Genomic DNA, 26,577 nt, shown 5'->3' on the forward strand with positions numbered 1-26,577 from the left:
AAGGAGGGAAACTGAAGCCTGGAACTCAGGCATATGTAGCAGGGTGCTGTGAAATGTACAGGGATAAATATCAGGACCCTAGTCATGAGCCTGCTTTTCTTGAATAGGAAGCAAGAGGAGGCAAAAAGAGCTCCCCAATGAACCAGAGAGTGGCTAATTTACTCAGAATTTAACAAGCAAACTCAAAACTTCTTTGGATATTCACACCATAGGAAATTAAAGGCAGATAATTGATTCTCTAGGTGATAGAAGAACTGAGATGTCAACAAGCTCACAACAGGTCTCTGGAACTCCACAGGCTGGAGCCATAAAGAAGAGAAGGAGTTTGACCATTGGGATTACCTTTTCCTTTCAAAGAAGGGAACAGGGTCATATAAGAGAAGCTGACAACTCAGGAGCTTATCACACTTGGGAGGGGGGTGCAAGGGAGAAGGGCTTCCTTAATTCTCACTGTTCTTAACTGCATTGCTTCAACACTAATTTGCTCCAACCTGAAGCTGCTTTTAGCTCTATGCAGATCAGTCAGCAGCAGCCCTTCCTTATGAGCTCAAATACCAATTCCGCAAGATCTGGGTGCTATGCTGAATCCCCAGTTTCTTATAGCACTTATCTCTTCTCTATTGTTCTCCCAATCTTATTCATGGTAGCTAGTACTTCTCCTAATTACTGTCTTGCACCTGCCTTTGTGGTGTTCTCAGTTCTCCAATACCTTTGTGACAGATTTCCTCTATTAAATGTCTAGTGCTTCTGTTTTCTTCTCTGGACTGTGAACTTAAAAGTATAAAATCAAGGACAGCCTCTGGTTAGACTGGCCCTGGATTCCTAGTGTTTCTTTTGCCTCTGCTCAGATTTGTTTATGAATTTGAGAACAAAATCCTCAATTCCTAAGCATGGTCCATAAGACGTTCAGTAGACAATGCTAGAAACTCTTAATATTTGTAGTGTAAATACAAAGAGGATTAAAATTTTCACCTTTTTGAAGTTTGTGCTGCCTTTGTCATTTGCTATGGCTAATGAAATGAAAGTCACTGCCAGGCAGAAGTTTGTAAGGGCAGCTCGACAATTATCTGGGCTACCTCCACTTGCAGTGGGAGTGCCAAATCCCTGGGGTAGAGTGTGTGGTAGCATTCTAAAGGTAAGAGAAGTTGTTCAGAGATAATTTGAGGTATGTTGGGACTACTTGAGGTTGTTACCACAGTATGCTTGTCCTCAATACTCACAAGAATTTGTTCTAAGGACTAATAAACAAATGTCCAAGTTCCTTATGTAAAATGTTTTTCATGCATATGCAGCATGTGTACATGCAAGGGTGTGTGTGTGTGTGTGTGTGTGTGTGTGTGTGTGTGTGTGTGTGGTCCATCCCATATTTTGATCTAGAAATGTTATAACGGATCTGAAAATGCTCTACCCAATGCCTTGAATTAAAAGCACCATGGTATTATAGGGGAGTAGTAAAATCATAAGACAGGCCTACTAGGAAAAAGAATATTGGCTTGACATCAATGGGATATTAGGTTATAGCCTCTTCTTCTCCTTTTGCATATTGGTCACCCTGAAATGAACAGCCTCTTCTTGTGCCGAACTCTCCCACTATGATGTGTCACCTCATGCTCAAAGCAGCAGAGCCAAGAAACCATGGACTGCTGTGAAACCATGAACTCCAACAAACACATCCTCCTTTAATTTGTTTATCCTAAATATTTGTTCCAATGATAGAAAGCTAACAAAAGATTATGTATAATACTTGATACAACATAGATGCTGTGTAATTAGTTATTACACTGCATTGTTTAGGGAGTAAGAGGTGAAAAAAACTACACACCTTGATAATATGGATAGTGATCATGGACCTAGCTGCATGTCAGAAATCATGAGAAATGTTATTTATTCATTTAGTTGTTTTTTAAAAAGCATTCTAATTCACAATTGGTTAGCTCCATAAAGTTCATGAAATGGAATTGTGGGTGAGGAAGATTGATTGTATAGTCTAGCATTTAGCCTTTCAAGGTTGACACATCTATGATTTATTCCCTGTCCATCTGTCCTTCTAGAGTCATCTCCGCAACTGCTCTGCCTCTTCCTCTTCCCTAAGTACATGATATCTTACACTTGGAAAACACTTCTTTTGCCTTGCCAGGTTGTTTTGTTGACCTGCTACCTGTGTCTAGATGCTCAAAGCTGAGTGAAGATGTTACCTACTCCTGGAAGCTCCCTGAATCCGAGGTAGTTTTAGCTAAAAATGCGCTCAGCACAAAGCCTAGTACATAACAGATGCTCAAGAGATATTTTTTTGAAAGATTGACTAAACATATTACCATGCCAGAGAAGGCATTAACTGGCTACAGACATGTGGGTAGTGACTGCATTCACCAAAGAAGTAGAGTTCATCAGATACACTGTAGTGCAGCAATTTCAGGCAAAGCAGTAGAGAGAAACTCTTGTCATAGAGGCATCCTAATGGGTTGCTTTTGTTCAGAAAAAATTCCACATGAACAGCCAAGCAGTGTTTCAGTGTCAGTGTCCTATAAAATTTGCAGTTGGGACTTATCATGGTTAGCAACAGCCTGACCTTGAGGTGAAGATGGCCTTGCCCTGAATCAGAAGTGACTCACAGCCACCCTTACTACTAAACTGGCATCTACATACTTTTCTGCATGGGCTTGTTATGGTTAGCATTTTCTAATGAGATAATGGTGTTGCTTGGAGACAGCAATGACCTTCCTCTAAGCCCTGACTGCTCTGGTGCAAATAATTCTTGTAGGTCTAGAATGATGTAGCACTGCTATGTTTCCCAAAATGGTTTCCATATATGTTTGCTTCAGGCCCTGGGACAAGGGACTGAGGCACATAATTTATCAAGTCAGACCTGACCTCCAGGTTCTCCTAGCATCCCTCAGTCCCTACCTGGCATACCTGCCCACAACCCTGAAATTTTCCAGCCCAAGGGTTGGGCACCCTTCCTCAGAGAGGTTCACTCTATCCAATCCAAACATTTCCTCTCTCACGCTCTCCCTCCCTCATCTCTGTCTGTCTGTCTGTATCTTTTTCTTCTTCTTCTTCTTCTTTTTCTTCTTCTTCTTCTCTTTTCCTTTTTTTCTTCCTCTTCCTCTTCCTCCTCCTCCTCCTCCTCCTCTTCCTCTTCCTCCTCCTCCTCTTCTTCTTCTTCTTCTTCTTCTTCTTCTTCTTCTTCTTCTTCTTCTTCTTCTCTCTCTCACTATCTCTAGCAGAGCCTGCAGCTCACAACAAAACCTGCCTTTTTAGTTCTAATCTGGCTTGAATTGGCCCACTCTCCAGCAGAGAAAAACTGTGTGTGTGTGTGTGTGTGTGTGTGTGTGTGTGTGTGTGTGTGTGTGTGTGTGTGTGTGTGTGGTGTGTGTGTGTGTGTGTGTGTGTGTGTGTGTGTGTGTGTGTGTGTGTGTGTGTTTCTGTTATACCCTTCCCTAAGGCTCAAAAGTCCATTGAAAGATGGGGCAGAGAGACTGTAGGTGTCTGAATTCAGGAAAGATCCTGTCAGTAACTTCTGGATATGACAGGATTGCTGCCCTCATGACACATAGCAGCTGTGGTTACCTGCACAGCTTCAAGACAGTCAACAGTCAAGAATACAGTGGAAAGGCCCAAGAGCTCCTACTCCTAACTGAAATACTATGAAGAGTTAATGTCTTCTGGTGGATGGTTGAACAATTTTCTGTAAGGGTTTATAATGGGGTGACTAAATAATAATTTAATGTAGAAGATATACAAATGTAGGATTCAAAAGATATAGAGAGTGATGTGTTCTAGAACAAATTGGAGAAATATCATCAAAATATATTGGCAGAAATTCTCAAACAATAGAAATTTAAAGTATATTCATTAATATTATGGACCAAGAGAATGTTTTATTGTATAGGGATGTTTCGTTAAGTGACTTTAATGGACTCTGTTAACTACAACATGTCGACCAATTCTCTGAGTTTAATGAGAGAGCATTATCTAATTTGACTTTAATAAATTTTCCAGTGCCTATTTACAAAATCGTAAACATTATTTCCAGGGAAACATCCAACAGTGGGCTAATATAACAATATATTCAGAAAATTAAAACACTATATATGAAAAAATAAATAAAATGGGTTTCATATCTAAACATAGCATTCATTATAGAAGATACTCAAATGACTGAGAAATTCATAAGAAATATTAATCGTCCTTGTACATGACAGAGATGCAAATCAAAATTACTCTGAGATCCCCTTTCACACTTGTCTGTATGACTAAAGTTAACACATGTGACAACTCAAGTTGACTAGGTTATAGAGCAAGGGTAACATTCATATTATCCTGATGGAAATGCAAACTTCTACAGCAACTTTGCAAACCAGTATGATGGTTCTTCAGGAAGGTAAGAATGGGTAAACCTCAAAATACAACTCCAGGGCATATATCCAAATGTTGATTCATCCTAGTATAGAGAACCTTGCTCAACACATGTTCACTGAACTTCTATTATAATAGTCAGAATCTGGAAATATACAAGTTGTCCCTTAACGGATGAATGCATAAATAAAATGTGGTGCATTTAGATTGGCACTGCTTAACAGCTACAAAAGACAAAAAGATAACATACGATTTGCAGGACAATGAATGGATCTAGTAAAAGTCATTCTGGATGAGGTAATCCAGACTGAAAAAGACAAATGGGGTACCCATACACTTAAATGTGGATGTTAGCTGTTCATTCTTCAATCAGTGTAACTATATGTTCAGTGTAGTGTAAGAGATTAGGGAAGTGGGACAGACTGTCCTAATTTTGGGAAGTACAAATTTATGGATTGCTGAGGGACAATGTCAGGAACAGGTATGTCAAATGTGAAGAGACAGGGAAGAGGGTGACAAGGGAGGGAATTAGAGAGAGTGGCAGTTAAAAGTGAGGCCATTTGAGGCAGTGTAGGAAGCCTAATTGAGTAGAAACCATAATTGCTTTTTACACTTTTTATGAAAGTAACTAATGATTTATTATAAGTGCAAAGACACAAGATAAAATATTGATTTGGTTTGTCTATATGAAATTTCTATAATAAGTAAGCCACAACAATTATGGATTTTAATTTTCAATGAACCTATGTTAAAGATAATGATTATCTACTCCTTATGGAGACATCTTACCATCTATTATATATTAGTCATTTTATTTGTTTACATTTCAAATGTCATCCCTCATGATTAGTCTCTCCACTTTGATCCCCTGCCATCCTGATCCTCCTTGTTTCTAAGAGTGTGCTCCTCCATCTATCTACCCACTTCAACTTCACCCCTCTTGCATCCCCCTTCTCTGGGACATCAAGTTTCTACAGGGCCAATTGCCCCCCTTCCCAGAGATGGCAGATGAATCAGCTGTTGCTACACATGCTCTACACTTTATGTAGCAGGAGCCATGACCTGGACCATATATACTCTTTAGTTAGTCATTTAATCCCTAGAAGCTCTGAAGGCTCCAGTTAATTGATATTGTTGTTCTTCATAGTGGGTTCCAATCCCCTTCATCTCCTTCAGGCTTCCCCCTAACTCTTCCATTGTGGTCCCCAGGCTTAGTCCAATGGTTGCCTTTGAATATCTGCATCTATTTCATGAACAGGGGTTCATGAAAGACTTGAAGGGAGCCTCAGACTCGAAAATAAGGTAACAGGATGTAGTGGTTTTTTGGGGTTTTTGTTTTGTTTTGTTTTGTTTTGTTTTGTTTGTCCATTAGATATTGACAAAGAACCGCATTCACACAACACTCTTTCCTAAATAACCTCAGGTCTGGCCCATAGTTCTGCTTGCTGGAACTCAACTTGCTGCATGGATTTCTTTTGATCTGGGATGTGCATCTGGGTCCATGGACTCAATGACTCCGGGAAAATGGGTTGTTTCTCAGAGTGAAGGTATCTCCATAGGACTCGGGGAGTGAATGCTTTGTGGTAGCCAGACTGGGCTTTTAAGGTACTTTTGGCTAATCATATTTGAGGCATATACATTACTCCCATGTGGCACATTCTTATCTGGCTCACACACACAGTTACAGTGGTCCCTTATACAGGGCTTTTCTTAAATGTTACATTTTATTTTATAATAGTGGTGTTATCCATCATTACCCATGAGCAATTCATGACTAGATAGTACTCTCCTGTTAAGTAGAACTATGGTTAGAAGTGTTCATATAGGATTCATTTAGCCATTTGCACGTAGCAATCTTTGGTGTTGGTGTGCACAATATGAAATTATAGTTACAATTGTCTTGTATTATAATTGATAATTGGGACATGGCCAAAGATGTGTGTTCCATTTTGATGTCTTGTACGTGTGGGTAGACATATGTGTTTGCTCCTAGTTTTATGGTATCCTCAAGTTGTATTTATATTGAGCTATTTGTGGTGTTGACTGCTGATCATAAAAAAGTGGTCAACTGATATTACATATTTATTGCATAGTTTTTGAGGTATAGCTTTGGTATGGTACCCTGGGTATGCACTATCCAGGAATACTTGTATTAAGGGTATCTCACATATGCCTTCTGAGCAAAATGATCATTTTTCATTGTGTTTGAAAATTTGGTGTTCTTCTCCCAAGTCCTGTTGTGAATATAATTTCCAACTCTTTCTACTTCCACGAGATTACTTTTATACATTTGGCACATTATCAAATTATGGTTTTGGGTTATGAGATTTTGAGTTCTGTTATATTCTTGTTAAAATTTATGTCTGAATACTTGCATTTCAGTATTCATGGTGTTTACTATAGTGTGGAGTGAGTCCAGGCTTTCAGGTAGTGCATGGAGTGCCTGAGCTGATGTTTTATTCATATTCTTTATATTAAAATTCTTGCTTTTATAGGTGTTATGACTACTGCTTCTGCTACAGATCCACCAATTAAACCTCCTATCATGGCGCCTGCCATAAATGCTTCTACTGCAAATAGTTGTAGGGGCTTTCTCCAAAATTTATTTGGGCTGCTGCACTGGTAATTAAAATTATCTATTTCTCCACAATATAATTTTGATGGTTTAAATGCTTGGAATGATACAGAAACCTGGATTTTCCAAATTTTATTTGGTAGTATAATTTCTACTGGTAAAGTTGTATCTGGTACTACAAAAGGGGCTTCCTTTACTGTGAGTGGTGCAGGTGGTGGATTTAAACAATTCTAGTGGGTAATGTGGTTTCATGAATCTTAGACTAGTTTTATTGATTCCAGCAAAATTTGTTGTGATATTAAATTCTCTGTCAACTAATCAAGGGTTGTTATGTGAGTGTTCTGATTTTTGCCAATCTTATAATGACATGGGTAGGTATATGATCGTACCCCAGTCATCTTGTCTTAACATCAGATTTCCTTTGGGTTTTTGTGCTGCACAATCCAACATTTGCCAATCCTGGTATTGAGGATGTGGCAATATGTAACTAAAGTAATATGGTAGGCCTGAATGATATATTGTCCTTGCATTATTTTCTGTAATTCCCCATGTTTTCTACCATCAGATAGTCCTTTCTGGTGCTTGGATGTAGTACTTGGAGGTTAGGCTGTCTAAATCATACTGTCATCCTACTGCCAGTATCTGTGTTGCTGTCAGATTAGGTTTTTCATATCTAATATTATTTAGCCTTGTGTAATTAAACCTAGGTATATTTATCCAATCACCCAAGCCAGGGAGACATTGTGGCATGGAGCAAAATTTTGCATATATCTTCATTGCTTGAAAATTGACCATGGTTAAATTTCCTATTATGTCCCAAGGTATAGGGAAATCCATTCTTCTGCCATTTACTGCTGTATCACAGATGTATTTAAGAGTTTTATACTCTCCATCACATATATTCATGTAATGATGCTCATTATAAGTTATATTTTATAATTGTAATGTAAAATATATTCCTATTGGTTCTAAGGGTATATTTTTTGTCTTAAAATCCAAATTTATTCGGTGACTGTGTTGCTAACATGGATATGTTTCTTCTTAACATTGGCAATCGCCAAAATATGGGTATCATTTTTTATGAACCCATATATCCTTTATCTGTATTATGCCTGTGATGTTACTTCCTTGGTCCCAGGTTACCATATGTGTGGTATGATTGTATAGACCATTGTCTTGTTTGAACAATGGTAAGAATACTGCTGTGTTGCCTTTGAGTGGGGTATGTGTAACATGTACATAGTGTAAATAGAGTCCAACTTGTCCTGTGACTTTCACTTCCATGAGTATTGTGTGTCTTTCCTTGTCTGGTGTTGAAGAATAATAGTTTCTACTAAAGCAGTTCCAGGCTATCCCTGGCATTCTATCTATATCATTCTCTGTTTTCCATTTTCTCATCCTTGAGTATCCCTGAGATACTAAAAAGCATTCATGCATTGTTTTTGGTGCAGCATAAGTTTTTTATGTAATGATGTCTGCCACAGTTGTGGTAGGATACTAGTCAATACTAATGGTTGTCTATAATGTTCCATCCCCAGGGCCATAACTGAAATCCATTCCTCCCAGGTAGGTCAATTCTTGGTTTCTATTAGAGTTGCCCATCTTAGGTCAGGATAATAGCTTAGTGTGCAAAACCAATGTTGGTTTGGAAAGCCAGTCACACAGTTCCAATTATTTTGTAACTCGGGGTATATGTGGTCATGTAAGTCTTAGGGACACCTATTTCTCCAGGGTTTTGGTAAGGTTGTTATGCCACTCTTAAGTGTGTATGGTACAGCGACTTCCTTGCATTGGGTCCAATTCATGTTAGGTCCCGGTTTGCATGTATTTACAGTCACATGTGCCATTGGCACTGTGGATATTATTGTTCCACTACCTTCCTTGGTTTCATTATGGCCAGCATCGTCCACATAATCCTCAATATAATCACGTTCTTGTTCTTCCCATGTAAGGGAAGTAATATTAAACCACATACTAACTGCTTCTCCTTCCAGTCCAGTGTGATTAAGGTACTGGTGTATAGTTTGGGGAAAGTTGAATTTATTGCCAGATCACAATCGAATGTAGCATCAATCTCTCCACCTACAGTGGTGGTTTTATAGCCTCCCTTCACATTAAGGGTGTTTGGTCTAATCTTGGAAGCTGTATACCAGTTGTTTATTAAATATGGCTCTAACACTGGAAGCGTTGAACCATACTTCATTAAAGTGGCATTTCGTTGGGTTTCTTTCATACCTATTTGGATTATATCCATCCTTTTGTTCTTAACTATATGTCTTACTAGGGTGATACCATGCTACTTGTCTCCAGTGTCCACAGCTTTGGTACCAATCGTAATTGAGGCAATAAACATACTTGGTCCAGAAGTTGCTAATTCTCAGCTGATACGTTACCCATATTCTATCATCCATCCACCATCTAGGTATCCTATATAGTGGGTCTAAAACATTAGGTCTATGGGGAGGCCATGATAACTGTGGTCTAGAGGTAATGGTCGTGGACTTTGCACCATGTGTAGCCGAGTTACTGATATTCTCAGTGTGTATGGCTATCACTAGTGATCCTGGGAGTGTCAGCAGGTGTGTGTGTGGAAGTATGAGTACTGGCACTCCCAGTTGTACTGCTATTCTTTTTGCCATTAGTGGGATATTCAAACAGGTAATACAGGATAAGTAAATACTTAATATGTACTTATTTCATACATTCAGCAATATAATACAACCAACAATTCACAAATTAACAAGTAAAGGGTTAGTAGCAATATCTAATAAAGATAGTAGCAGAAAAGTAATCATTAACTCTGGATCTCTGCCACTGTGTGTAACCAGCAAACAGTATAATTGGTAATCAGGCTGGTAGCACTATTAATGCTACATAATTTAGCACAAAATTTAATCCCACATCGATTGCTGGAACAATTCCCAGCAAAATGACAATAATCAGGCGTGTTGTATAAACAAGAGCTCTCACACAGGCACACAGGCACACATGCACATTGCCTACTAGCATGATATTAAGTCCTCCAGCTATGTTAGCTGTAGTCTTCCCTTGCTGTCTGTGGTCCACAAGGTGTTTCCAGTGCTGGGAGCTAGGATTTCTGTCTGGGTCAATTTGTCCTTGCTAATCTATCTACCTCATTGTTCTATTTGGTTTGTAGGTCATCTCTATTTTGATGAGCATCTACATGATGTACTTTTATTTTAATGTCTTTTCCTATTTGTGATAATTCTAACCACGCATCTTTATAATATAAGTCTTTAGCATTAATTGTTCAATCAGTCAGTCTTCATTTCCCTGAACAAATTGCTATATTGCTGGCCACACACTAAGAATCTGTGAAAAGATGTATATCCTTTCCATTATCAAGGGACTGTCTAGTTGCCAATAAGGCTGCTATTACTTTCTCCCAATTTGCTTTTTCCTTCCTCTATTATCACTATTCCATCATCTGGCATGAAATCTGCTGCTTACCAGCATATCACATTGTTTTTAGTCATAGCTATGGTGTCTTACACAATCTGACATCCTTGCAGTGGTCCAGCTATGGTCATCCTGAGATGTTGTGGAACTCCTTTTAACAGGATTTTCCTAAACTGGGGCAACACTGGTGCTTATTGAGGGATAGGAACATGGTTATAGATGTAATAATGTACTCCTTGTTTTCTTGCTAATCCAATTGCCTCATGCAGGGTACTCCTTTTTACCGATGCCTCAAATTGAGTTAAATCTAAGTAGGGGAACACACGTCTCCAAGTTGCAGTTATCTAATAGAGCAGTGGGTGTGCATCTCCTCAGAGAGAGCATATATCGACAGCTTGACAGTACACCTAAAAGCTCTAGAACAAACAGAAGTAAATATATCCAAGGGGAATAGATTGCAGGAAATAATCAAACTCAGGGCTGAAATCAACCAAGTAGAAACAAAAAGAACACTACAAAGAGTCAACAAAAACAGGAGCTGGTTCTTTGGCAAAATCAACAAATAGATAAACCCTTTTCCAGACTAACCATAGGGCACAGAGATATTATCCAAGTTAACAAAATCAAAAATGTAAAGGAAGACATAACAACAGAATCTGAGGACATTAAAAAATCTAATCCTACAACAAAATCCTACATTCAACAAAACTGGAAAATCTGGATGAAACTGACAATTTTCTAGACAAATATCTGGTACCAAATTAAATCATGATCAGATAAACCATTTAAACAGTCCCCAAATGCCTAAAGAAATAGAAACAGTTAATAGAAGTCTCCCAACCAAAAAGAGCCCAGATCCAGATGGGTTCAGTGCAGAATTCTATCAGACCTTCATAGAAGACCTCATACCAATACTATCCAAACTATTCCACAAAATAGAAACAGAAGGAATACTACACATTTCCTCCTGTGAAGCTACAATTATGCTTGTGCTTAAATCACAAAACACTCCCAACAAATAAAGAGAACTTCAAACCAATTTCTCTTATTATTATTATTGATGCAAAAGTACTCAATAAAATTCTCACAAACCATCTCTGCACCCAAATCCCGTGGGAGGGAGAGCTAAACCTTCAGAGAGGCAGACAAGCCTGGGAAACCAGAAGAGACTGACTCTGCACACACATCTCGGACGCCAGAGGAAAACACCAAAGACCATCTGGAACCCTAGTGCACTGAAGCTCCCGGAAGGGGCGGCGCAGATCTTCCTGGTTGCTGCCGCCGCAGAGAGCCCGTGGGCAGCACCCCGAGAGCGAACTTGAGCCTCAGGACCACAGGTAGGACCAACTTTTCTGCTGCAAGTGACCTGCCTGGTGAACTCAAGACACAGGCCCACAGGAACAGCTGAAGACCTGTAGAGAGGAAAAACTACACGCCCGAAAGCAAACACTCTGTCCCCATAACTGGCTGAAAGAAAACAGGAAAACAGGTCTACAGCACTCCTGACACACAGGGCTTATAGGACAGTCTAGCCACTGTCAGAAATAGCAGAACAAAGTAACACTAGAGATAATCTGATGGTGAGGCAAGCACAGGAACCCAAGCAACAGAAACCAAGACTACATGGCATCATCGGAGCCCAATTCTCCCACCAAAGCAAACACGGAATATCCAAACACACCAGAAAAGCAAGATCTAGTTTCAAAATCATATCTGATCATGATGCTGGAGGACTTCAAGAAAGATGTGAAGAACTCCCTTAGAGAAACACAGGAAAACATTAATAAACAAATAGAAGCCTACAGAGAGGAATCGCAAAAATTCCTGAAAGAATTCCAGGAAAACACAATCAAACAGTTGAAGGAATTAAAAATGGAAATAGAAGCAATCAAGAAAGAACACATGGAAACAACCCTGGATATAGAAAAACCAAAAGAAGAGACAAGGAGCTGTAGATACAAGCTTCACCAACAGAATACAAGAGATGGAAGAGAGAATATCAGGAGCAGAAGATTCCATAGAAATCATTGACTCAACTGTCAAAGATAATGTAAAAAGGAAAAGCTACTGGCCCAAAACATATGTGCATTACAGGACACAATGAGAAGATCAAGGATAATAGGTATAGAAGAGAGTTAAGACTCCCAACTCAAAGGACCAATATATATCTCCAAAAAAATCATAGAAGAAAACTTCCCTAACCTAAAAAAAAGAGATACCCATAGGCATACAAGAAGCCTACAGAACTCCAAATAGATTGGACCAGAAAAGAAACTCCTCCCATCACATAATAGTCAAAACACCAAACGCACAAAATAAAGAAAGAATATTAAAAGCAGTAAGGGAAGAAGGTCAAGTAACATATAAAGGCAGACCTATCAGAATCACACCAGACTTCTCGCCAGAAACTATGAAGGCCAGAAGATCCTGGACTGATGTCATACAGACCTAAGAGAACACAAATGCCAGCCCAGGTTACTGTATCCTGCAAAACTCTCAATTAACATAGATGGAGAAACCAAGATATTCCATGACAAAACCAAATTTACACAATATCTTTCTACAAATCCAGCACTACAAAGGATAATAAATGGTAAAGCCCAACATAAGGAGGCAAGCTATACCCTAGAAGAAGCAAGAAACTAATCGTCTTGGCAACAAAACAAAGAGAAGAAAAGCACACAAACATAACCTCATATCCAAATATGAATATAACAGGAAGCAATAATCACTATTCCTTAATATCTCTCAACATCAATGGCCTCAACTCCCCAATAAAAAGACATAGATTAACAAACTGGATACGCAACGAGGACCCTGCATTCTGCTGCCTACAGGAAACACACCTCAGAGCAAAGACAGACACTACCTCAGAGTGAAAGGCTGGAAAAACAACTTTCCAAGCAAATGGTCAGAAGAAGCAAGCAGGAGTAGCCACTCTACTATCAAATAAAATCAATTTTCAACTAAAAGTCATCAAAAAAGATAAGGAAGGACACTTCATATTCATCAAAGGAAAAATCCACCAAGATGAACTCTCAATCCTAAATATCTATGCCCCAAATATAAGGGCACCTACATACGTAAAAGAAACCTTACTAAAGCTCAAAACACACATTGCACCTCACACAATAATAGTGGGAGATTTCAACACCCCACTCTCATCAATGGACAGATCATGGAAACAGAAATTAAACAGAGATGTAAACAGACTAAGAGAAGTCATGACCCAAATGGACTTAACGGATATTTATAGAACATTCTATCCTAAAGCAAAAGGATATACCTTCTTCTCAGCTCCTCATGGTACTTTCTCCAAAATTGACCATATAATTGGTCAAAACACGGGCCTCAACAGGTACAGAAAGATAGAAATAATCCCATGCGTGCTATCAGACCACCACGGCCTAAAACTGGTCTTCAATAACAATAAAGGAAGAATGCCCACATATACGTGGAAATTGAACAGTGCTCTAGTCAATGATAACCTGGTCAAGGAGGAAATAAAGAAAGAAATTAAAAACTTTTTAGAATTTAATGAAAATGAAGGTACAACATACCCAAACTTATGGGACACAATGAAAGCTGTGCTAAGAGGAAAACTCATAGCGCTGAGTGCCTGCACAAAGAAACAGGAAAGAGCATATGTCAGCAGCTTGACAGCACACCTAAAAGCTCTAGAACAAAAAAAAAACAAATACACCCAGGAGGAGTAGAAGGCAGGAAATAATCAAACTCAGAGCTGAAATCAACCAAGTAGAAACAAAAAGGACCATAGAAAGAATCAACGAACCAAAAGTTGTTACTTTGAGAAAATCAACAAGATAGATAAACCCTTAGCCAGACTAACAAGAGGACACAGAGAGTGTGTCCAAATTAACAAAATCAGAAATGAAAAGGGAGACATAACTACAGATTCAGAGGAAATTCAAAAAATCATCAGATCTTACTATAAAAACCTATATTCAACAAAACTTGAAAATCTTCAGGAAATGGACAATTTCCTAGACAGATACCAGGTACCGAAGTTAAATCAGGAACAGATAAACCAGTTAAACAACCCCATAACTCCTAAGGAAATAGAAGCATTCATTAAAGGTCTCCCAACCAAAAAGAGCCCAGGTCCAGACGGGTTTAGTGCAGAATTCTATCAGACCTTCATAGAAGACCTCATACCAATATTATCCAAACTATTCCACAAAATTGAAACAGATGGAGCACTACCGAATTCCTTCTATGAAGCCACAATTACTCTTATACCTAAACCACACAAAGACCCAACAAAGAAAGAGAACTTCAGACCAATTTCCCTTATGAATATCGATGCAAAAATACTCAATAAAATTCTGGCAAACCGAATCCAAGAGCACATCAAAACAATCATCCACCATGATCAAATAGGCTTCATCCCAGGCATGCAGGGATGGTTTAATATACGGAAAACCAACAACGTGATCCATTATATAAACAAACTGAAAGAACAAAACCACATGATCATTTCATTAGATGCTGAGAAAGCATTTGACAAAATTCAACACCCCTTCATTATAAAAGTCCTGGAAAGAATAGGAATTCAAGGCCCATACCTAAACATAGTAAAAGCCATATAGAGCAAACCAGTTGCTAACATTAAACTAAATGGAGAGAAACTTGAAGCAATCCCACTAAAATCAGGGACTAGACAAGGCTGCCCACTCTCTCCCTACTTATTCAATATAGTTCTTGAAGTTCTAGCCAGAGCAATCAGACAACAAAAAGGAGGTCAAGGGATACAGATCGGAAAAGAAGAAGTCAAAATATCACTATTTGCAGATGATATGATAGTATATTTAAGTGATCCCAAAAGTTCCACCAGAGAACTAATAAAGCTGATAAACAACTTCAGCAAAGTGACTGGGTATAAAATTAACTCAAATAAATCAGTTGCCTTCCTCTACACAAAGGAGAAACAAGCCGAGAAGAAATTACCGGAACGACACCCTTCATAATAGACCCAAATAATATAAAGTACCTCGGTGTGACTTTAACCAAGCAAGTAAAAGATCTGTACAATAAGAACTTCAAGACACTGAAGAAAGAAATTGAAGAAGACCTCAGAAGATGGAAAGATCTCCCATGCTCATGGATTGGCAGGATTAATATAGTAAAAATGGCCATTTTACCAAAAGCAATCTACAGATTCAATGCAATCCCCATCAAAATACCAATCCAATTCTTCAAAGAGTTAGACAGAACAATTTGCAAATTCATCTGGAATAACAAAAACCCAGGATGGCTAAAGCTATCCCTCAACAATAAAAAAAGGACTTCAGGGGAATCACTATCCTGAACTCAAGCAGTATTACAGAGCAATAGTGATAAAAACTGCATGGTATTGGTACAGAGACAGACAGATAGACCAATGGAATAGAATTGAAGACCCAGAAATGAACCCCACACCTATGGGCACTTGATTTTGACAAAGGAGCCAAAACCATCCAATGGAAAAAAAGATAGCATTTTCAGCAAATGGTGCTGGTTCAACTGGAGGTCAACATGTAGAAGAATGCAGATCGATCCATGCTTATCACCCTGTACAAAGCTTAAGTCCAAGTGGATCAAGGACCTCCACATCAAACCAGACACACTCAAACTAATAGAAGAAAAACTAGGGAAGCATCTGGAACACATGGGCACTGGAAAAAATTTCCTGAACAAAACACCAATGGCTTATGCTCTAAGATCAAGAATCAACAAATGGGATCTCATAAAATTGCAAAAGCTTCTGTAAGGCAAAGGACACTGTGGTTAGGACAAAAACGGCAAACCAACAGATTGGGAAAAGATCTTTACCAATCCTACAACAGATAGAGGCCTTATATCCAAAATATACAAAGAACTCAAGAAGTTAGACCTTAGGGAAACAAATAACCCTATTAAAAATGGGGGTTCAGAGCTAAACAAAGAATTCACAGCTGAGGAATGCTGAATGGCTGAGAAACACCTAAAGAAATGTTCAACATCTTTAGTCATAAGGGAAATGCAAATCAAAACAACCCTGAGATTTCACCTCACACCAGTGAGAATGGCTAAGATCAAAAACTCAGGTGACAGCAGATGCTGGCGAGGATGTGGAGAAAGAGGAACACTCCTCCATTGTTGGTGGGATTGCAGACTGGTACAACCATTCTGGAAATCAGTCTGGAGTTTCTCAGAAAATTGGACATTGAACTGCCTGAGGATCCAGCTATACCTCTCTGGGCATATACCCAAAGATGTCCCAACATATAAAAAAGACAAGTGCTCCACTATGTTCATAACAGCCTTATTTATAATAGCCAGAAGCTGGAAAGAACCCAGATGCCCTTCAACAGAGGAATGGATACAGAAAATGTGGTACATCTACACAATGGAATATTACTCAGCTATCAAAAACAACGAGTTTATGAAATTCGTAGGCAAATGGTTGGAACTGGAAAATATCATCTTGAGTGAGCTAACCCAATCACAGAAAGACATACATGGTATGCACTCATTGATAAGTGGCTATTAGCCCAAATGCTTGAATTACCCTAGATCCCTAGAACAAATGAAACTCAAGACAGATGATCAAAATGTGAATGCTTCACTCCTTCTTTAAATGGGGAAAAAGAATACCCTTGGCAGGGAAGAGAGAGGCAAAGATTAAAACAGAGACTGAAGGAACACCCATTCAGAGCCTGCCCCACATGTGGCCCATACATATACAGCCACCCAATTAGACAAGATAGATGAAGCAAAGAAGTGCAGACTGACAGGAGCCGGATGTAGATCGATCCTGAGAGACACAGCCAGAATACAGCAAATACATAGTCGAATGCCAGCAGCAAACCACTGAACTGAGAATAGGACCCCATTGAAGGAATCAGAGAAAGAACTGAAGAGCTTGAAGGGCTCGAGACCCCATATGTACAACAATGCAAGCAACCAGAGCTTCCAGGGACTAAGCCACTACCTAAAGACTATACATGGACTGACCCTGGACTCTGACCTCATAGGTAGCAATGAATATCCTAGTAAGAGCACCAGTGGAAGGGGAAGCCCTGGGTCCTGCTAAGACTGAACCCCTAGTGAACTAGACTGTGGGGGGAGGCGGCAATGGGGGAGGGTTGGGAGTAGAACACCCATAAGGAAGGGGAGGGGAGGGGATGTTTGCCGGAAACACTGAAATGTATATTAGAAATACTCAAGTTAATAAAAAAAAAATTCTCACAAACCAAATCCACGTACACATTGAAACGATCATCCATCATGATCAATTAGTCTTCATCCCAGGCATGCAGGGATGGTTCAATATACAGAAAACCATCAATGTAATCCACTATGTAAACAAACTGAAAGAACAAAACCAAGTGATCATTTCATTAGATGCTGAGAAAGCGTTTGACAAAATTCAACACCCCTTCATGATATGTCTTGGAAAGATCAGGAATTCAAGGCCTATACATAAGCATAGTAAAAACAATATACAACAAACCAGTAGCCAACTTTAAACTAAATAGCGAGAAACTTAACGCAATCCCACTGAAATCCACGACTATACAAGGCTGCCCACTATCTCCCCAACTTATATAGTATTCCCTCGAAGTCCTAGCAAAAGCAATCAGACAACAAAAAGGAGGTCAAAGAGATACAAATTGGAAAGGAAGAAGTCAAAATATCACTATATGCAGATGATATGATAGTATATTTAAATGACCACAAAAGTTCCACCACAGAACTTCTAAGTCTGATAAACTACTTCAGCAATGTGGCTGGGTACAAAATTAACTTAAACAGATCAGCAACCTTCCTCTACTCAAAGGATAAGCAGGCTAAGAAAGTAATGAGGGAACGGACAACCTTCACAATAGTCACTAATAACATAAAATACCTCGGTGTGACTCTAAGCAAGCAAGTGAAAAATCTGTATGACCAGAACTTCTCTTGCATAAATGTAGACTTATCTGCACTGAGACAAGTTTTAACATTGCCTACATCCACATGAGATAATGAACAAGGTATCTGATAATAACTACTGATTTTCCTCTACCATAAAATAAGTAAAATGCTGTTCTGTGAATCCTAACATTACTAAAAGAATCTGTTATCTCCTGAAAGAAATAGGTGATAAAAAGAGAATATGTTGAGTGTTTGGGGCTTGGAAGGAAGGCTGGTGTCCCACGACGACTTCCCGCCGACAAGGAGCACACGAGACATAGAAATTCTTACTATAGGAGTGACTTTTATTTCTGTCTATTCCTCTCTCATGGTGGAAGCCCCCGCCGCCATGGCATCCCTATTTATCCCCGTGTACGCACCCACACCTGATTGGTTGCTTACTCATGACCTCATCAGGTACGCCGGAAATGGGCAAAGACCTGGCAAGAAGGCACTCTTGCACATGCGCACAGTTAACCTCCCCCATAGGGGAGCGGCTTGTGATGTAAAGGCTAAGCGCCATCTTGACTGACCTGGCCTTCCACGTGGGCGCAGTGGAAGCCAGCGCCATCTAGTGGTGGCGAATGTTATATGACCCTCTACATCTCACCCTTTTTTATTTATAAATTTTATAGCAGTCATGATCACCCATATAGTGCGTAATGAGGAAAACCTCAGCGATGTGCAGGGGCTGATCAAAGGAAATCACTGAGTCTCTCTCAATCCCAGTGCAATGATCTACAGATCTATGGGGTGCAAGAGCAGAGAACTCAGAATACAGAGAGAGACCCTCTCCTCCCAGTGCAAATGGACCCACAGGTCCTTGGGGTGCAGGAGCAGGGAACTCAGATACAGAGCAAGTCCTGAGCAAGATAACCAAATTCAGTGGAGGCCCTTTGTACAATGGCCATAAGTGCTTGAGTGAAATAACGGCCTTGTCACATTATTGTTGAGGTCTGAGTTTGCAAACCAACCATGGTATGAATACTGATCCACAGCATAGGGCTGTATCAAACAGAGCCACTCCCGATAAGTAGTGGGCACCTCATTTGGTCCTCCTCAGCTGTTGCCACCAAGGGCCATGGTCAAGCCACTCCTATAATGAAATTTAGAATTCCCAATTGTTAGTAACTACTCCAGAAAGTTCACCCATTGTACTTGTCAACAATAGATTGGTGGAGGATAACTCAGACACTGCAGACACAATGTCTGCAGCTGTACAATTGCTACAATAGCAGCGAAAGTGTCAAGGTCTTTTCAGGACAGTTCAGGATCAGTCATTTTCTCTGGAACAACCAGCAAACAATGGAACCAAATTCTGAGATCTGTATGACCAGGACAGAGTTCTCCAGTCACTGTAGCTTTACACAGGTGGCTTTCTGTGAAGCTACAGTCTGTAAAATGGCAACACCAGTTACCAGTTAAGGCAGCAAGAGTCACCAAGGAAATGAAGGACAGGTAACAGCTGGAGTCAGCAAGCAGCAGTGTACAGAGTCTGAGCGTGGAAGGCCACAGTGGGGACGGGAACACAGCGGTAACACTGACTGCAACAGCGGGCAAGATTTCTGTGATGACAAAAAAGGTGAAGGGGGATCTTCGTCTTCCTTTCAGGGCAGAGGAATGACTCTAGGGACCCGAACCCACGAGGCTGAATCTTCATGTAACCAGGATCAGCAAGTCTCAGCAACCACCCAGGCAGCTGGCACACTCTTGTAGCATCCTGTAGAAAAACACAAACATTCCTCTTCCCATATAAAATATCTGGACAGGATCATGTCAATATGTGGATCTCTCTATTTCACCTAGGCAGAAGTATGCCTAGTTGTAGGGTGCCATAAACGTTGGCATCCAAATTTTTTAAAATTGAAATAAAAGGAGCATATTTTTGGCATACAGGGATAACTCCCCTATTTATTTTATTAAAATTGTTAAAATATTGTTTATTAAGATAAGTCCTCGAGGATTAAATTGAGGACACTGAGCACTTGTATTTATAATTTGACTTGTATACCAAATTATTGTTTCTAGCATTATTGTTTTGGATATATAAAGAATGAGAATTTTTTCACTAATTTGTTTTATGTAAGGCCTAATCTGTCTGGTATCTGTCCTCCCTAGTTAAGGAGTCTAGGCAATCCAGTTTGAGTTCTTAAATGTCCTATAAAGGAACAGTATTTAGTGCTCTTAACCACTAAGCCATCTCTCCAGCACCTCACAAACTTTATTTACCTAAACATAAGCATTAATTAGAAATGTCAAATCCTGTAAACAAGGTCCAGATTTAGTCTTATTTAGAAATCTGAGTTGGCAGCGTGAGGCTGGGCGATGAAAGTAAGCAAATGGAGTCTTCCTCTTTTCGTGAGGGTGTGTTATCAACTCCATTATCATTTTCAAAGAGCTGAGTCTATGGTTTTGTTTTTAGTTCTCTGAGCCATTCTCTGGAGCACTGAAAGGACAGTGAGTTGTCAGACAATTTACACTGGAATCACTCACTGATTTCAAGTAGAAAACCTGTCTCAATAAAGCATTAAGTGATTGAAATCAATTGTAAACCACAAACCACACAATAACTATCAGTATATGAAGTGAAAGCTTGATTTTGACATTTTAAAAACAGCGGCTAAAGCATGGAATTTAATAATCTGTGCTGAAGCAGCAGAAACTCAAGAAAATAAGCAAGTGATCTAATTATATCTGTAGCCTTTTCATTAGATGAACCACCTATAAATATTCTACAAAAGCATGTAAAGAGTAAAATTATCAATTTTGCCTGAAATTTGTATAAGTAATAGGCCAAATATCAGTATTTTGTAATAACCAATTAAATTGTTGTTTGGACTAAGGTATGTTTCACCAGGTTTCTTTTTAAAAATACTTCTATGACTCAGTCCACAACTCTGTACTAAAACAGCTGAAGCTTTATCTCCAATGTGCATAACAAAGACCTAAGTCCTCTGGTAAAGGTGAGGTACTTTAGCCAATTAACATCCTTAGAAGCTTAACATTAGCTTCAAATATTCTTTTTGGAGAGTGAAAACAGCTACTCCCCAAATATTAAAGCTCATACTGAGAGCAAATGTTTTGTAGTAAAAATTTCATATATATACTGAAAGATTTAATGTTCTAACTTCTTACATTGAAGAAGCAACAAAATTATATAATATAAGGCTGTTAGCCACTTTTAATGATATCACTCTATGGGCTCTCTAAAATTATAAGCAAGCTCACAAAGTAAAAACTCATAATCGCCAGGATGTAAACAAACTGCATAAAAACAATCCTCTAAATCTATCTTGAAATGGCAGTTGGAGTAAGCAACAAAGCTGTAATGTTCTCATAAGTTCTAAACCCTCATCAATCCTTTATAAATCTTGTAACAATCTCTATCCAATACAATCTCTACCTGTTTGATTTTCCTCAATTATAAATAAATTTGAGTTAGTCAATGTAACACTGGCAATCCTTAATCACAATCTTAATTTCTCCTTGTAACAGCAGACCACCACCACAAGGTCACCTGAGCTCTTAGTATGTGACTAGGCAGCTGTTCTCCGGGCAGTGGAAATTAGCATTAGAATACAGATAACTTCAGGGCAAGCCACACCTATGGAAAGCAAAAAAAGTCAACCCCAACAATCTAGTCTCCAAGGCACCACAAGTCTATCTATTATGTTGTAAAGTTTGACTATCAATTCTACAGGCGAACGCACAATGGCGCGGTCTCCAATACCTTTCGAGACAATGTCCTAAATTCTTTTAGAAGCCTGGTTTCTAGCATAAGAATTCCATGAAAACATTACCTCAATTTAGACCTGTCTCACTAGGGTGGCCCAATGTCACGTGTATCTAGAATTACTTCATCTAAATTACAGTTTTAAGCTAACTTTCTGTTACCAATATTATACCTTTTTAACCATATCCAATAACTTGAAAGCCAATAGTCCACAACCAAGGCAAGCAGAGCATATTTATACATTTAAAACCAATGAGAAACAAAATTGAAGTGGCTACACATATCAAACACCATTTTTACCTTTTTAGCTATGATTTTAAGAGATGCACCTTGTCACCTGTTAGTCAATTAACCAGTCAGGGATTTTTCCAAGAGAAACAGCTATCAACTCTTGTACCAAAAAAGCTGAGAAGCTGTTAGCACCTTTAAGATCAGCCCGTGTAGACGCTTAGCCAGCTTCTAAGCAGCTCCTCCAGCTAATCTAGACACCTGGCTCTAGGCACAGGGCTTTAAAGACCTGATTGAAACCTTTTTCTATTCATTTGTTCTCTTTTGAAACGAGTTAAAACCAAGTCAAGGTGTGTACGGCCGGCAGATAAGGTTTTTACCATTTTTTCTTTTTGAACATGAAACGTAAAACATTTAAACAACGAGAAACAAAATCACAGACATAAACTGACAGACATGGAGACATCCTGGTGCACCAGAGACAAACAATAGACAAAGAGGAAAAACCAGATGGTGTCCACGGTGACTATCCACTCGGGGTGGAGTTGATATGGGCGATGGATTGTCTCAATTCCTGGACTAGTCCACCAACGTGTTGAAACCCAATTCCTGTAAGATACTAAGATATATTATCTGAGCGGCACGACCGACATTTGCCAATGGTATGGAAGTGAAACACAGCCTGAATATTTTTACTCACAACCCAACACATAAACTCCATCAGGCTGTGCACGGCACTGAGATGTCCTTTTATTTGATTCTCTGAATAAATTTTCAGGCGGTCTGCCTCGATCAAATCATTTCAGCATGACTCTGTAAAGCTGTCGAAGTCAGCGACGACGGGCCATGGCTTCCGAGAGCGGGCTGGAGCTTAAGTACACCTTTTATAAGCACCAAGACAAAGTTTTTCTTGCCAACATACTGTGTTCCTTTTCCCTCCTCCCCTTCTCACAGGGGGCATTCTTTTCCCAATATTTCACCTCCGAATTGGAGGGGACTGCTACTTGAGATTGATCAGCTTCCTTTTCAAGGTGCAACTTTTTCACTACCCCTGTTTCTGACCATCTTTTCCTTGCTCCAACACTCTCCGGGCTTTGTTGTTTTAACTGAGCAGTTCCACGCCGACCTCTGAAGCCGTTTGGTGGAAGCTAGAAACTCAAAGGTCAATAGAAAAAAGCCCGAGGGTTGCCAGAGCAACCACAGCACCTGCCGCGTCCGACAGGGCTGAGTTGGAGCGGATCAAGGCTAGCCATGGTCTCTCAGGGTCTTACCCCACTCATAGCTTCTGAATTTCTCCCCTAAATGGAGGCTTCCCGTGGCACCGCGATGTTTTTTTGTCCCGGCCAGGCACCAGATGTCCCACGACTTCCCTTGGCAAGGAGCACGAGACATAGAAATTCTTACTATGAGTGACTTTTTATTTCTGTCTATTCCTCTCTCATGGTGAAGCCCCTTTGCGCCGCCAGGCGCACCTATTTATCCCGTGTGCATTCCACACCTGATTGGTTGTTACTCATGACCTCATCAGGCATGCCTTGAAATGGGCAAAGACCTGGCAAGAAGGCACTTTGCACATGTCAAGACACAGTTAACCTCCCCATAGGAGGGGCTTACTGCTTGGTAAAGGCTAAGCGCCATCTTGACTGACCTGGCCTTCCACGTGGGGCGCAGTGGAAGCCAGCGCCATCTAGTGGTGGCGAATGTTATTGCGGCCCTCTACAGGCTGGAGTCCAGGTCTCCACAACTTCAGTGTTTCAATGCAATTCAGCAGCTTCTCTTTACTAGAATTGAGAAAATATCTGGCAGAGACATGACCATCCATGATTCCAGGAATAGGAAATTTTCAGTGTGTAATATGAAATTTAGATGCCCAAAGGCATTAGAAGACACATTGGTGTGGATAGGCAAGGGGGATATTTCCTTAGAAAAAGCATGTGTATTTAAAAACAGAGTTGATCAGCCCTAAGTGTACTTGCAGCACTAGTGGAGTGAACTTGTGGCTCCCACAGGACCTTACTCTGCTTGCCCACCAAGAAGCAATACAAGGGACCCCAGGTCCCCATATTCCTCAATCTCTCAGGAGCAGGTGACTCTGCTAGGCTGCTCCAGGCAAGGCGGTCAAGGCCAAGACCAGTGACAATGGTAGGCCCTGCATGCTGACCACCAGACAGCAGCACTAGCAGAGGCGAGAACTATGCTGGAAGATGGAGAACCTGCTGCGCTGTGGGCGCTGCTTCAAGGAGCACCAGCGCCAGGACTGGAAGAAATACAAAGTGGTGTGCAAGACCAGAGAGGACCCCTGAGCACAGCTGTGCATGCTGTGTCCTGAGTCATGCCCCTGCCATGTGGGGCCCTCAGAGCCATGCTGCTGCGAGGATGCCCTGGGAGGGGAGAGCGCTGTGGCCTCCTGAATACTGGTTTCCAGGTTCCAGAGCAGCAGAGGAAAGGACAATCCAGGCCAGGGACACCCCAGCTCTTAGCATCATCCGCCTTGCAGGTCTCTGGGTCTGAGCATACCAGCTGCGCCCTGTAGGAGGCAGCACCATGGAGGTGCTGTGTCTTCGCTGAGAGCTGCTGCCCAATGGGCAGAGCGAGCCTCTGCCTGTGATGAAACTGGCACTGGAGTGCATTGTGCTGTGGATGAACAAGTACAGCATCTGAGTAGAGGAGAACACCCTGTGCTGGGAGACCGGGCAGCAAATCAGTGAAGAGTTGCGTGCCCTGCACAACTCTGGCAAATTCAGGGACATGAAGCTGGTCAATCAGTAGAGTGACTCTTCCAAGGACATCCGGTGGGAACATATCACCTGGATTGAGGGCAAAGAGCTGGACTCAGAGACCATCCATCACCCTGCTCATGAGCAGCATGGACAACTCATCCACCACAGCAGTGGGAAGCTGGGAAACTGCAGGATAAACTGCTGAAAGAAACTTTGGCCCTCAATTCTTGTCAAACTCCATTGGTCCTCTTGTGATCACTCTGGTTCACCCTGAAGAACTAAAACAAATTTCCTGTGCTGACGGGCTATCCAGATGTGATGCTAACTTTCAGCAGGTGAAACTCTGCCTGCAGACAGGATACACCCTGCTATTTGTCAGGTGACCAAGGGATTCTGTTGACTCTCTGACCAGCATTAACTGATCATGTGTATACACCCAGAGCACAAGGCATTTCGTGACTCTGTGGATGTTATCATCTTGGTGTATCATGCTGACTGGTCTCCTGAACCAAGACTTGAGAAGCTGAATAGAACAAGCTTTACTTTCCCGAAGGGCTTAGTCAGCTTTGAGACTGCTTTTCTTTTCTTCATTGACATGACATGGGGGATATTTGGAATTGGCCATCTATTATGTTCAACCAGGGCTGTTCAGAGTGCAGCAGCACCAGGCCATGATTGCTTGTTACTCAGGCAACAAAAACAGGCTATATTCATCACAACAATAACCCAAATTGAGATGGAAGATGCATGACCTGTATATATTGCCTAAATAAAAGCTGGGATGCCAAGGTAATTGAAGGTATTCTTAAAATTTTTCCAGAAGGCAAAGCCCAGTTTGCTGGCATTGAACACAAATTTGATAGAATGCTTTTTTTCTAGTCTGACAGGCATAGTCCTCATAAAGTACAACCAGCCAACACTGCAAGGTATTCAATAACTGCTTGCTATTTTGATGCAAGATGAGTGAACAAAAAGTAAAATAAAGTATCTAACAGGAGAGAAAAGTGTGAGCATTGAAATCAAGCCCCAATCAGTCAACAAAGATATCTAGCAGGGTCTTGGATCCAGCAGTACCCCTGTCACCTACAGTCTCTCAGTTGACTTTTGTGTACTCAGGGATATCTGGACAGATGAACAGAGATACCTGTCTGGTATTTCAGCTGGAAGTCAGGAAACTTCGACAGGTGTCATCAAACAGAGGGCTTCATCTGCTAGGACTATAGTGTGGGGTCAGTTCCAAATCTGTGACTGCTCTTGGCTGCTGACTTAAGAGGAGATGCCATTGGTGGAGAGTAGCTTTTCATCTGTACATGAGTCAAGGGCCCTTTGTAGGATTTTCTTCAGTCTTCTTTCTTGTCAGACCGATCATCTAACTGAGTTCATTTCATCAGCATTTTAAATCAATTTTGAATTTAGGGATTTTTTCTACTAGGTACAATTTATCAAAACTGAATTAAAAAAGTACAGTATTATCCTCAAAATAAAAAATAAAAACATTAGTAATTAAAATTTATATTTAAATGCAAACCTTTACATAATTTTAAAATATTTAAATAAGAACATGAGAAGCAGAAAAGCCAGGGGATCTGGTAAGCAGGTGATGT

General features: G+C 40.3%; 1 pseudogene; it reads left to right on the plus strand.

Annotated features, from left to right (window-relative positions):
- Positions 1 to 24,457: 24,457 nt before the first annotated feature.
- LOC116888948 lies at positions 24,458 to 25,926 on the plus strand (annotated as a pseudogene).
- Positions 25,927 to 26,577: the final 651 nt, after the last annotated feature.

This window comes from Rattus rattus, chromosome X, assembly GCF_011064425.1.
Source record: "Rattus rattus isolate New Zealand chromosome X, Rrattus_CSIRO_v1, whole genome shotgun sequence".
NCBI lineage: Eukaryota > Metazoa > Chordata > Mammalia > Rodentia > Muridae > Rattus > Rattus rattus.